At 38.3% G+C, this 12,763-nt stretch overlaps 1 protein-coding gene across 11 annotated transcripts in view; it reads right to left on the bottom strand.

The window, feature by feature from the left end:
- LOC113053035 (microtubule-associated protein 2) overlaps positions 1-12,763 on the bottom strand; it is an 86,687-nt gene that overhangs the window by 43,365 nt on the left and 30,559 nt on the right. For all 11 annotated transcript variants that reach the window (XM_026217644.1, XM_026217642.1, XM_026217641.1 and 8 more), the window contains exons 2-3: positions 11,522-11,594; positions 1,307-1,377 (exon numbers count right to left, since the gene is read on the bottom strand). The gene's annotated coding sequence lies outside the window, so the exon portion shown is untranslated. The remainder of the gene's footprint in view (positions 1-1,306; positions 1,378-11,521; positions 11,595-12,763) is intronic.

Genomic DNA, 12,763 nt, shown 5'->3' on the forward strand with positions numbered 1-12,763 from the left:
ACTCATAAAAATAAAAATGGTGGCTTAATCCAAAATATTACAAGATTAGCTTTTTATTAAACCTTTTTTTTTTTTCCGGCAAAGATTAGTCACATGCATTCTGTAAACAAGCACACATGTTCATCAACATGTAAACACTCATTTGCAAACATCTGCAAAAATCAACAGCTGCACGTATTTTATTCAACCGAGGGGGGACAGAAACGACAGGAACCTCATCTCTTTCACATGTCTCTAAGGTGGGCGTCCACACATGTGAACTTTGACCTGCCAAGCGACGTCCTACCCATCAACACAAACATGTTAACATTCATTAGACCGATCGGAAGAGCCTTTGCCTTTTTCCGTCTCTCGATGGGCCCGATGTGCATTCAAAAGCAGGGAGAGGAAGGCTAATGAAAGCCCTTCTGCTGCAGCTTCACATGAAAACAGAAGCAGAGAGAAAAGCAAAGCACTGCTTAATAACTGGCTTTTGTTTTGGTATTTCACAGGTGTGCGTCACGCTCATCAGCAGCTTGAAGGGCGCTCTGACTCCCTCTACACCCACTCACAGCTCCTGTGTACTGGAGACTGAAAACATTCTCTCCACCACTATATGCTACTGTAAATACAACAAGCTGTATAAAATTTCAGGGTTGCAAGGTTTTTGGATGTATATATGAAGCATTTAGTGAAAAATAAAAAATGAGAGACCAGGCAAAATATCCAACAAAAATAAAAATGTAGTTTGGTTAGCGCAGTGTGAATTAGACATCGGACAAGATAAAGCAGTCTGGGAATCATGGAAAACTACCAATCCCACTTTGATTTTTTAACAAGACATTTAAGAAAAGAATAATCTGAAATCAGATGTAACACTGTAGCCACCTGGGAACTTGTAAACACAGCTTCCAGTAGACTGATAAAATCCTGTGCACCCTGACTTTGAGAACAGGGCCCTGCAGAATAGGGACTTGCAGTTTTATGACCTTCATTTGAAATGTTTCTCTAATGTTAATTGGACTATATGTCAGATTTGTTACTTTTTTATTGATAAGGGTCTTCATAAGCATCCCCTTTGTGGCCAAACTGGGGCAGGTTTCACCACACTATGCCATTCATCACTGCTATTGCCAGTGCACAATCACTTCACCAAAATGTGGAGGTGGAGTGCAAGGGCTGAAGGTGTTCATTGCTGTGTGCATCGTAAACATTATGTAAGAACAGAACTAATACTTCTGAAATTACTAGTACGCAAAAAGTGCCTGGATGATATGCTATTTGTGTGCATCCATGCTAGAGATGTGCTGCAGGGATTGGCTTGTACCTGTTTAGATGGTGGTACTCCAGCGATTATTGGTGGTGTATCTAGGAGGTGGCTTCAGGACACCTGAACACCTGCAAACAGATCAGATCACAGAAACACTTCCATTAGCTGCAAAATATATACATAATACTTTAAGGCTGTTACTGATAAAGAAAATATTTGTATAAATGTGTGAGGAAGAACACATGGGACTGTTACTAACGCAGAATTTAATGAGATCACAACCAAGGTAATCAGCGTACAACTGCGTACGACACACACCTGGAAAAACCACAGAGATTATAGCACGCACATTAGTGTTAAATGGCACACCTATAGAAAACAAAACATTCTCTTGTTTTGCCTACACAACCAATATGTTCATCATATGCATGCTATCGATATGAATGCTTATCATGCTTTGAATGTTCAGTTCCAGTTTTCAGTGTCACATGATCCCTCAAAAATTATTCTAATATGCTATTTTTCTGCTTAAGAAACATTTATAAATATTGAAAAAAGTTTTACTGATCAGAAAAATGAACTCATACTAATAGTTAATCCAAATTGTAAATGTTGTTAACTCGATATCTGTTATTTAACCCATTATTCAAAATCAGTCACTCATGATTAAAGACGCTGCCTTAGTATAAAGTTGCCTTTATAGACTATAAACAGGTCAAAGGTTTTGAAACAGCGTTTATCTCCTTCACACACTCCGTGGCCATAAAGAAAGCCTGACATAGATTTTCACTTCATCATCCTGAAAGCCATCTGTGGGCATACACAAGTCTCTGATGGAGGCACAAGAAAACATCTCCAAAGGCCTGAACTAAATAAAGAGCTCTTTATCAGCATATGACAGCGGCTCTGACACAACAGTCACCTCTGCTTTACTCTATTCACAGTGCTTCAACATTCTTTATTATGGAGCATAATGTACTTATACATCAGCTTTGATTCCAGATAAACATGAACAACTCCATAATCCCATTAGCTTTTGGGACTGTTTGTGCGAGTGATTGAGTTATAAAGAGTGTCTTCAGTAATAGAACTCCTAGAAAAGCTTGATGAGAAACAATGGATATACTGGTGTATACTGTATATCCATAATCCATAAACCCCATAAAACAGCACTGCAATGGTGGCATCAGGCTAGGGATGCATGGATGGATGGATGGAGGATGTATTATTATTTGTTGCTTACAAATCTTTTCACCATACAAAATGTTAATTAATGTACTGGAGTCATGCGGATTATTGTGATCTTTTTATCAGCTGTTTGGACTCTCATTCTGTCAGCACCCGTGCATTCACTGCAGAGGATCCATTGGTGTACAAGTAATGTAATGCTAAATTTCTTCAATACTGATTCGATGAAGAAACAAACTCATCTACATGTTGGAGGGTCAGTACATTTTCAATAAATTGTCATTTTTGGGTGTACTATTCCTTTAAATTTGCATTTAATCATTTTAAATTCTACAAATTAATTTAGTCATCACAACATTATAATGTATGTTTTTTTTTTTTTTTGATTGGCTATTTTAGTTTAAGGTTAAAAAAATATTAATGCTAGAAAATGCATGAACAAAAGTTAATAATTTGGCAAAATAATACAAAATGCAGGTCTAAAAGTACCTTTATCTATCCATCTATCTACACTGTGTATCCTATTCTGGAGGGTCAAACTCTGAACTCTGAAGTCAGAACTCTGACTTTCTGTTTGTGCTTTCGGGGATATGAATTGGAAAATGCAGCGTTTTTTCTCTCTGCCACCAGATAATATGCAGGCGCTCTACGCACTGACTCATAATGCATGAACATGGGGGTTTTTCACAGCATGTTCACACTAAGAACTCCAATGAGACAGAGTGATACCACCCTAGCAGGCACAGAAAATAAAATCCTACAACAAGATACATTCAACTAAGCAACTAAGACTGATAAATCAAGAGAAAAGTTGCCATAAAATAATTAAATATAAACTATACAAAATGTTCAATATATACTGTACCTTACTTCAAAAATAAAATTATTATTATTGTTGTTGTTGTTATTATTATTATTTGCAGTGAATGTATTACTTTGCAGATCCTTCCTAAAATGAATGGTCGTTGAATTTACTTACTAAATCCAATTCTTACTGGTATTGGCACTTGTCGAGTGTTAATTTTGGACCCTGCATAAAGCAGTGAAGGCAGGGGAGGACAGCGAGAGGGAGGAGGGTGGGCCCAGTGCTTTCTGGAAAAGATCTTAGCTAACCGCAGGCTCTGGTGTGGCCATCTCGCTTTCTTTTCAGGATGTCATTATGTGATTTTCAGAGCAAGCAGTGTCTAAATTAGCCCTGTGCCTCCCTCAACTAAACTCACTCACTACACAACCCAAAAAGAGAAAGAGAGAGAGAGAAAAAAAAGAACTGTATAAACTTGGAGAAACTCCAAATTCAATTCAATTCAAGTTTATTTGTATAGCGCTTTTTACAATACAAATCGTTACAAAGCAACTTTACAGAAAATTATGAGCACATTTTTCAAAAACCTGAAAAAGGCAGAAGCCAGAGTGAAAAATAGACACGTGACAACATGCTGCTTTATGGCTGAATGTTCAGATCAGATCTACATGTTTAAAGCAGGAAGACTGGCAGATGGCATAAATATGCTTCTGCTGAACTGCTATCTCACCCCAGCACAATGGTTTATGAACACGACACATTCAGCATACGTTCTTTATACACACCAGAACATGTGTTATATTACTGTATGTTCCCTCACTTACTGCTCTTCAGCATTATATGTCAGAAGTGAGCTAGTGGTTTATAAAATGGCATCATAGAAGAGCGAAGAGTCTCTGAAGACTTCACCTAACCGCTTTGAGATAAGAACTTCCTGATCTAGTGCTCATCTGCCTGTCGTCTTCCTGACTGAGAGATTGAGAGGAACATCTTCAGAGAGGATGTCTATAAACAAAAATCTAAGCTGATAGAGTGGGTCTCCCTCCATTATTCGCTCTCATTTGTAATTCGGTTCAGCTCATGCCATGAGAAAACACTTCCAGCAACCACCTGGTGCATTTAGTAATTTAATGTATGCAGCAAAGTCAACACGAAATCCAGCTGATAAAACATCTCAATAATCCACAATTACCTCACATGATTCCAGTCCATCAACTGACGTCCTGTGAAGCGAAAAGCATGTTTGTAAGAAACAAATCTATCATTAAGATGTTTATAACTTCAAACTGTTGCTTCTGGCTAAAATCCAGAATATTGCTTACTCCAATCCAAAAGTCCTCTTGTCTGAATCAGAAGAGAAACAGGCACAAATCAAGAACTGTTTGCTAGCAAAAAGAGGTGAATTGTTGAACTTTTTACCACTGGAGGAAGCGTTATTATGGACTGGTATTTTGGTGGGAAGCGACAATAGAATGTTAAAATGCCTTAATGACAGTTTTGTTACTTACAAACATGCAGTTGTTCACTTCACGAGACATTTTTGGACTGGAGGTGTGCGGATCACTTGTGGATTATTGTGTTTATGTATTTATCCGAGGTTTGAACTCTTATTCTTACGGCACCCATTTATCGCAAAAGATCCACTGGTGAGCAAGTGATCTAGTGCTAAATTTCTCTAAATCTGTTCTGAAGAAGAAACAAACTCAAATTGTCATTCCTTCCAAAACTATTCCTCTATGAAAATAAGTAAGGTCAATTTGGATTTCATATCGACTTTAAAGAATTCCATCCTTCAAAGACTGCTATCAGCAAAACATAATGTAAAAAATTATTCATGATTGGATGATCGCAGCTGATTTGCTGTTTACAGAGCGTAGGGAAGATCACACTGTATTCTTAGACATACTTTAAAAGACCTCACTGCATCAGAAAATTGCAATCATAATAAAAATATCACTAAACCAATATTAAACAGCCTTTTTCTCAAAGTCAGTCATCTTATTTCACTCTCTTGGTAAGATACTAATAAAAATGACAATCTCATTAGATGCACTTTGAATTTTTCTTTCATTATATTGTAATATTGTCTGAGCTATGGGCTTTCGTAATATCTAAATTATGAGATTGTCAAGATGTGAAGACAGCTTTCTTCTATTAAAGAATACTTATTTGCTAACAAGCAAGGAATAATAAATATCACATCTCTGTGTAGATTTGCTGATAAATCAAGACAATGTGGGATTGTTTTAAGTGGCAGCTTTCCCCACAAAAGACTGTTTAAATATTTAAATGGACAGACAGACAAAGCAAAGTTTATCAAAAATTATTTTACATTTTTTGACATTTTTTGCGGTGATCATCTCAGTGAGGATTTTAATGTGGTATGAGAGAAAATTCTCATTCTGTGTCTCATATTCATGGATTTAACAACAAATTTAACAACAACAAATCCGACTTTTTTTTATAAGGAAAATGCAACGCATCGTCAAAACTGACAAATACCTGAAACTGAGTCTCTTAGATAATCTATCCTGGTGACAGATGGGATTGGATCAATTATGCTCCGATTATGAGAAAAGGGAGTATGAATACAAATATCAAATAAATATTAATGGGATAATCCATCCAAACATGATTCAGTATGGCTTTATTTTTTCTGCTGAACACAGAAGATATTTTAAAATCAAGCAGCTTAAGTATGGAATATAAGTATGGGAATGCTCTGAAACCATTCACAGTATAATTTCATGGAATGCATTGAATAGCTAAGTATGATCAGAACCTGGTATGACACCATTCCTGACATGAGCGGTAGCTGTGACTGTAGTTTTCACTTAACGCTAACAGAGTATCAGTCTCTCTCGATCAGCAGGTTGAGAACCGTGCCCTTCCTGTCTGTCTTTTCTGCCCGTGCCAGACAGAGAAGAAGGGGGTGACCAATCCCCCCACCTTTGGACATTACATCATTTCTTTCCCTGCTGCAGTGCCTCCCAATGAAAGAGTCAGTGTGCTTGCCAAGTAAACAATTCTGTCTCTTCACATGCTTCTACACCGCACCGAGGAGCGTTTTAATATATCCTAAATGACACATGGAATGACCCAGCAACATAAAAAATGTGCACCCATCAGTTAATGTTTGGCATCATACAGAACAGAAGCTCTTAATATTTTCTTCAATAAAGAGCATGTTTAAAGGAATAGTTCAGCCCCAAAATTCTGTCATCATATATAATTTCTTTCATAGGACAAAAATTCAACTTGTGTGAACCACGGAAGATTTAGATCTGATAAAAGGTTTAGAACGACATGAGTGTGAATTAATATTTTGAGTAAATTTATCATTTTCATTTTTGAGTGCACTATTCTTTTTTTTTTAGCTTGAAAAATTGCAAAAGGATGCACAAACACATCCATTAAGAAACAAGCACATGTGCTTCTCCTATCAAACAGGCAATGACTGGAGTTTGTGCTGCAATGGCAGCTGTGAAAACAGTTTAAAATAATCAAACTCAAATTTAGTATTTTTGATGAAGACAATAGGCAAAAGAAAATATCAACAAGACAGACAGCAAGTGAAACACTCTTCCTCTGCTTTACAGGCCTTCTGGCATGATGCATGAAGACTACAGTTACCTGTATCTTGACCTTATTCAGAAAGAGGAACACAGATAAATGGATGAGAAAAGGTCACGTTGCATTTGATTCATGCTTTCCGTCATGACCACAAAGATTGGTAAAGGGGTGGGCAAAGAAATAAAAGATTGAATTTAACAACATAACAAACCAAGAACTCTCTTGTCAATGTCAACTTCGGTGACAAAATGGTCTCTTGTGAGATTCTGAGATCAGCGAGCACTCCAGTACAGCTACAGATGTAATACACTGCACCTCATTCTGTTTGGTGGCATGACAAAATTGAATAAAAAGCACCATAAAATAGTCCATCCAACTTATAATAATAATAATTCATTAAATTTATATAGCGCTTTTCTAGGCACTCAAAGCACTTTACACAGACAGGGGGTGTCTCCTCATCCACCACTAGTGTGCAGCATCCACATGGATAATGCGACGGAAGCCATATTGCGCCAGAACACCCACCACACACAGGCTTACTGGTGTAGGGGAGACAGAGTGATGAAGCCAATCAGCGAATATGGGGATTGTTAGGAGGCCATGATGGTCACACCTCTACTCTTTTCGAAAGACATCCTGGGATTTTGATTGACCAGAGAGATTGACCGTTATGTACCAGAGAGTCAGGATTTTCAAGTAGGTCCCGGACATGACATGCAAGAAAAAATAAATATATTTTGTGAATGATTTTCTAATTCGTTCCCTCAATGTACTAAAATGTGCACATGATTACTATTGCATTCCCTCAATTTACTATTGTGTTCCCTCGATTTGATAAATTACGGTTACGGGACACAATAGTAATCGTGTGCACGTTTTAGTACATTGAGGAAACAAATTAGTAAATCGTGCACCAATTTAGGCTACTATTATTTTCCTGCATGTCATGTGTGCAGGGCTCCATACTTTTCTTTACAGTAACTGTACATATGTCTTATTATTCTCTGATAATATTTCAGCTCGTGAGCAGCTTTCAACTCTGATATGGCATCTGTGTGTGTGTGTGTGTGTGTGTGTGTGTGTGTGTGTGTGTGTGTGTGTGTGTGTGTGTGTGTGTGTGTGTGTGTGTATATATATATATATATATATATATATATATATATATATATATATATATTAGAGGTGGGCATAGATTCATTTTTTAAATCTAGATTAATCTCATTGTAACCTTGGAATTTGAATCTAGATTAAAATGGCTCATTTGAATTCTGCCAAAGGCATTCAGAATGTGTGCTACCCAAATAAAAAAATGACTAAAAGTAAGTCTTTTAAAATGGGTTTCCAAAGCCAGGAGGTGCATTAGACAAGGGGTTGTTTCCTGTTTCCAAAATGGTTTCCATTGGGAAGCTTATTAAAAAAAAAATCCCTGAAGCAAACCCAGCAGGGCTTGGGAGTCATGACACCATTACTTGGCGTGGCCGCCATGTTGATGGCCTCCTTTACCGCTACTCGGACTCCTGTGCAGTGTTTAGATGTACTCCCTCTCATCCGTGTGTCTTAATTTGATTATTTAAAAATCTATTTCAACCATGGTAAACCGTTGCTGTATTGTGGGGTGTAACAGCGCAACATATAATCGCCATGGGGAAAATAAAATGAGAATGGATTAACTTTCCACTGCTTTCCTGCTTGGAGGCGCGACCACGGAGACCATAACATCTGAATATTCATTTATATAGCTTAAGTCAACATTGAACACTGAAAATAAGGGAAATTTCCTGGGTTACTCATCCAAAATATGGGTAATTTCAACATTCATCTTCCTGTTGCTAACCCTCTGCTGACAGCAGAAATCCGAATTACAAAACTGCTGCATTAACTAGCGTTAAGCGATTTGTGAAGCTAGGTCTGACATGACTTTGCTTACAGATTGGCATGAAATCGTGCTCTCACAACAACCACGCTGTTATCTTAAAAAGCCCAACATCACGCTAAGGTTGCTTTCAAGTAAGCAAAACGATGCTTTGAAAACATCTGTTCGTTGGAAGGGCAAGGAGTAGCAACAGGACAACAGCACAGAGACTTGACAGGTATGATGGAGGGGCTAACGGGATATTTTACTGGAAAATATACTAAAACGGGAAGACAGCAGCAAAAGAGCTCAAATATGTGAGAACCCCGGAAAAAATGGGAGGGTTGACAGCTACTAACTACACTTTTGAAACACATAGTTAAAAGACCATGTGTGAATGGTTGTTAGCACTAACAGTTACTAAGGCAGCTAGGTAGAGCGCAGCTTACCTTTGTCCGGATTACTGTACTGTTTGCCGGCTTTATGATCTGCAGCTCCTAAACCCATCCGTTTGTGAACCACACATGAGACTCCAGTGACTTGGAGTCACTGTGCGCTCCCAAAACAAACAAGGTAGCCGAGGATATCTGTAATGCAAAAGTGCGGCAGCAAGTCGTCGTCGGTACTCCAAACTTTGTTGGGAATTTCATATGGATCCAAACCGTTAATAGTGCCGATTTTGTCCACATACTGGTCTCTGGCATCCCTATTTATCCTTATAAATCCCACAACCTTTCTGCGATTTTAACATCTTTTTGTTTCTCCCAACTCTGCTTCTTCTCGTTCAACTTGCTGTATGTTTACATTCGCGAAGCCATCAACATGGCCGCCACGTCCCAGAAAGTAACGCGGCGCCCAAGCCCTGTAGGCATACACACAGGTTCAAAGACTCGTTCTCGCCCCCTACACTGCAATTCGGTTAGGTATACATCCGCACTAAAATATCAAGGTGAAAGTCATCATAGCTCCCCTAATATAGACCCAACTCTCAACCCAACTTTGAGAATAGATTAACGGCGATATTTTTTTTAGCGCCCGATAAGAGTCTCCCGTTAACGCAGCAAGTTAATGCCGATAACGGCCCACCACTAATATATATATATATATATATATATATATATATATATATATATATATATATATATATATATATATATATATATATATATACTCACCTAAAGGATTATTAGGAACATCTGTTCAATTTCTCATTAATGCAATTATCTAATCAACCAATCTCATGGCAGTTGGTTCAATGCATTTAGGATTTCACAAAGTATTTCACAATCTGCACAGTTACTGGGATTTTCACAACCATTTCTAGGGTTTAAAAAGAATGGTGTGAAAAGGGAAAAACATCCAGTATGAGGCAGTCCTGTGGGCGAAAATGCCGACTGATTCAAGCTGATAGAAGAACAACTTTGACTGAAATAACCACTCATTACAACCGAGGTATGCAGCAAAGCATTTGTGAAGCCACAACACACACAACCTTGAGGCGGATTGGCTACAACAGCAGAAGACCCCACCGGGTACCACTCATCTCCACTACAAATAGGAAAAAGAGGCTACAATTTGCACGAGCTCACCAACATTGGACAGTTGAAGAATGGAAAAATGTTGCCTGGTCTGATGAGTCTCGATTTCTGTCGAGACATTCAGATGGTAAAGTCAGAATTTGGCATAAACAGAATGAGAACATGGATCCATCATGCTTTGTTACCACTGTGCAGGCTAGTGGTGGTGGTGTAATGGTGTGGGGGATGTTTTCTTGGCACACTTTAGGCTTCTAAGTGGCAATTGGGCATCGTTTAAATGCCACAGCCTACCTGAGCATTGTTTCTGACCATGTCCATCCCTTTATGACCACCATGTAAAATCCTCTGATGGCTAATTGCAGCAGGATAATGAACCATGTCACAAAGCTTGAATCATTTCAAATTGGTTTCTTGAACATGACAATGAGTTCACTGTACTAAAATGGTCCCCACAGTCACCAGATCTCAACCCAAAAGAGCATCTTTTGGATGTGGTGGAACGGGAGCTTCGTGCCCTGGATGTGCATCCCATAAATCTCCATCAACTGCAAGATGCTGTCCTATCAATATGGGCCAAAATTTCTAAAGAATGCTTTCAGCACCTTGGTGAATCAATGGCACATAGAATTAAGACAGTTCTGAAGGCGAAAGAGGGTCAAACACAGTATTAGTATGGTGTTCCTAATAATCCTTTAGGTGAGTGTATACATGTATGTATGTATACAGTTATCATGATATACAATCACTCAGAGTGTGATATATGATTTTTGTTATATTACCAACCCATGGTGACCTAAATCATCATTAAATCACTGCCACCATCACCATTATGTACCTAGACAGTCTGATGATGCTAATGGCAGGTGTCTAGACAAACATCATCACGTCACCCTGAATCCAACAAGCATGTTATCCTGAACAGCAATCACACATGCACACACACACACACACAGAATTACATGACACACATAAAACACATCTGCTTCAATGTGTCAAGCATGTAGAGCTACAAGAGCATGAATAGTTAATGGGTACATATATGCTGCTGAAAAACTGCAGAAAACAATACACAGACAAATGATTTATAAATTAAGTGTTAATTCACAAAAAAAGAGGGGAGGAGGAAATGTAAATATACAGAGGGCTGTTAAATCAGAATGCTGGTACTGCCCATTTCAGCCTGTCAGATTTTCACACACCTTATGTGCCAGAGCGTTACACACAGTGATGCAGCATCTCTGCAGCACGGTGAGCAGAGAGGCAGGAAACAGGAGAGAGACAGAAAGAAAAGCGACAAAAAAGGATAAAGAGCCTACCTGATGAGATCTGGGTGTAGGATCCTGTTCTTCAGCGTGTAGCACAGAGGAAGAGCGAGAAACACAGATGGACCTGGAGAGAGAGAGAAAAGTAAAGAAATGTAGCAGGTGAGCTCAAGGTGTCCTCAGAGTTGCCTAATTTAATTCACGTGAACTCGACAGCTACAACACATGATTCTCGTCGATGGACAGAGATGCACATGTGTGAGTTTAGTATGTGCTTTTCATTCTGCCACCTTCAAACAAGTGTGAGAGCAGTATAAGTGGGGGGTTGGGATATGTGTGTGTGTTAGAGAGAGAGAAAGGTAGAGTTGTGAGATGATAATATAATTAACAGCCTTATAGACTGTAACCAAGAGCAAAGTAAAAAATTAATGACCCAGTGAGTGAGTAGAATGTTCCAGAACCAGCTCAAATGCTCTAAAGCTATAACGGAGTGCAGAACTAAAGAATGACATTGCAGAAAGGCAATGAAGGCTTTTTCAACAATACAGTATCTCTACATTTTAACAGTTAAAGAAAATGATAGGTTCCAAACAGGTTTTCCCAAACAATCTGATATTCACTCAAACACAAGCACACAGCCCCACCCAAAACTCACACCATTGGTCATGAAGCTGACATCAAACCAAAGATTCTTCAAATGCAAGTAAGTCCACTTGGCAAGCATTTTTGAAACAACCCTTGGACAATATTTATAGCCATACAGGTACAGCTCTCAAAATAAAATCTGACAATAATGGCATCATAAACAGTTTTTCAGCTTCAATCACAAACAAGAATATAATGTCAGGCTTTTAACTGTAAGGTGGGATCTACATTCCTTTATCAAAAATGTAGATAGATTGAAGGACGGAGGGGCGGAGGGACGGAAAGACAGACAGACATACAGGCAGATAGATAGATAGATAGATAGATAGATAGATAGATAGATAGATAGATAGATAGATAGATAGATAGATAGATAGATAGATAGATAGATAGATAGATAGATAGATAGATAGATAGACAGACAGACAGACAGACAGACAGACAGACAGACAGACAGACAGACAGACAGACAGATAGATAGATAGATAGATAGATAGATAGATAGATAGATAGATAGATAGATAGATAGATAGATAGATAGATAGATAGATAGATAGATAGATAGATAGATAGAAAGATAGATAGTGTACTTTAATAAATAAGTCCCTGATAATAGCAAAAGAAATCTGTTGAGGAGATCCAACTCAGTCC

The sequence above is a fragment of the Carassius auratus genome, chromosome 34 (genome assembly GCF_003368295.1).
Source record: "Carassius auratus strain Wakin chromosome 34, ASM336829v1, whole genome shotgun sequence".
Classification (NCBI taxonomy): Eukaryota; Metazoa; Chordata; class Actinopteri; order Cypriniformes; family Cyprinidae; genus Carassius; species Carassius auratus.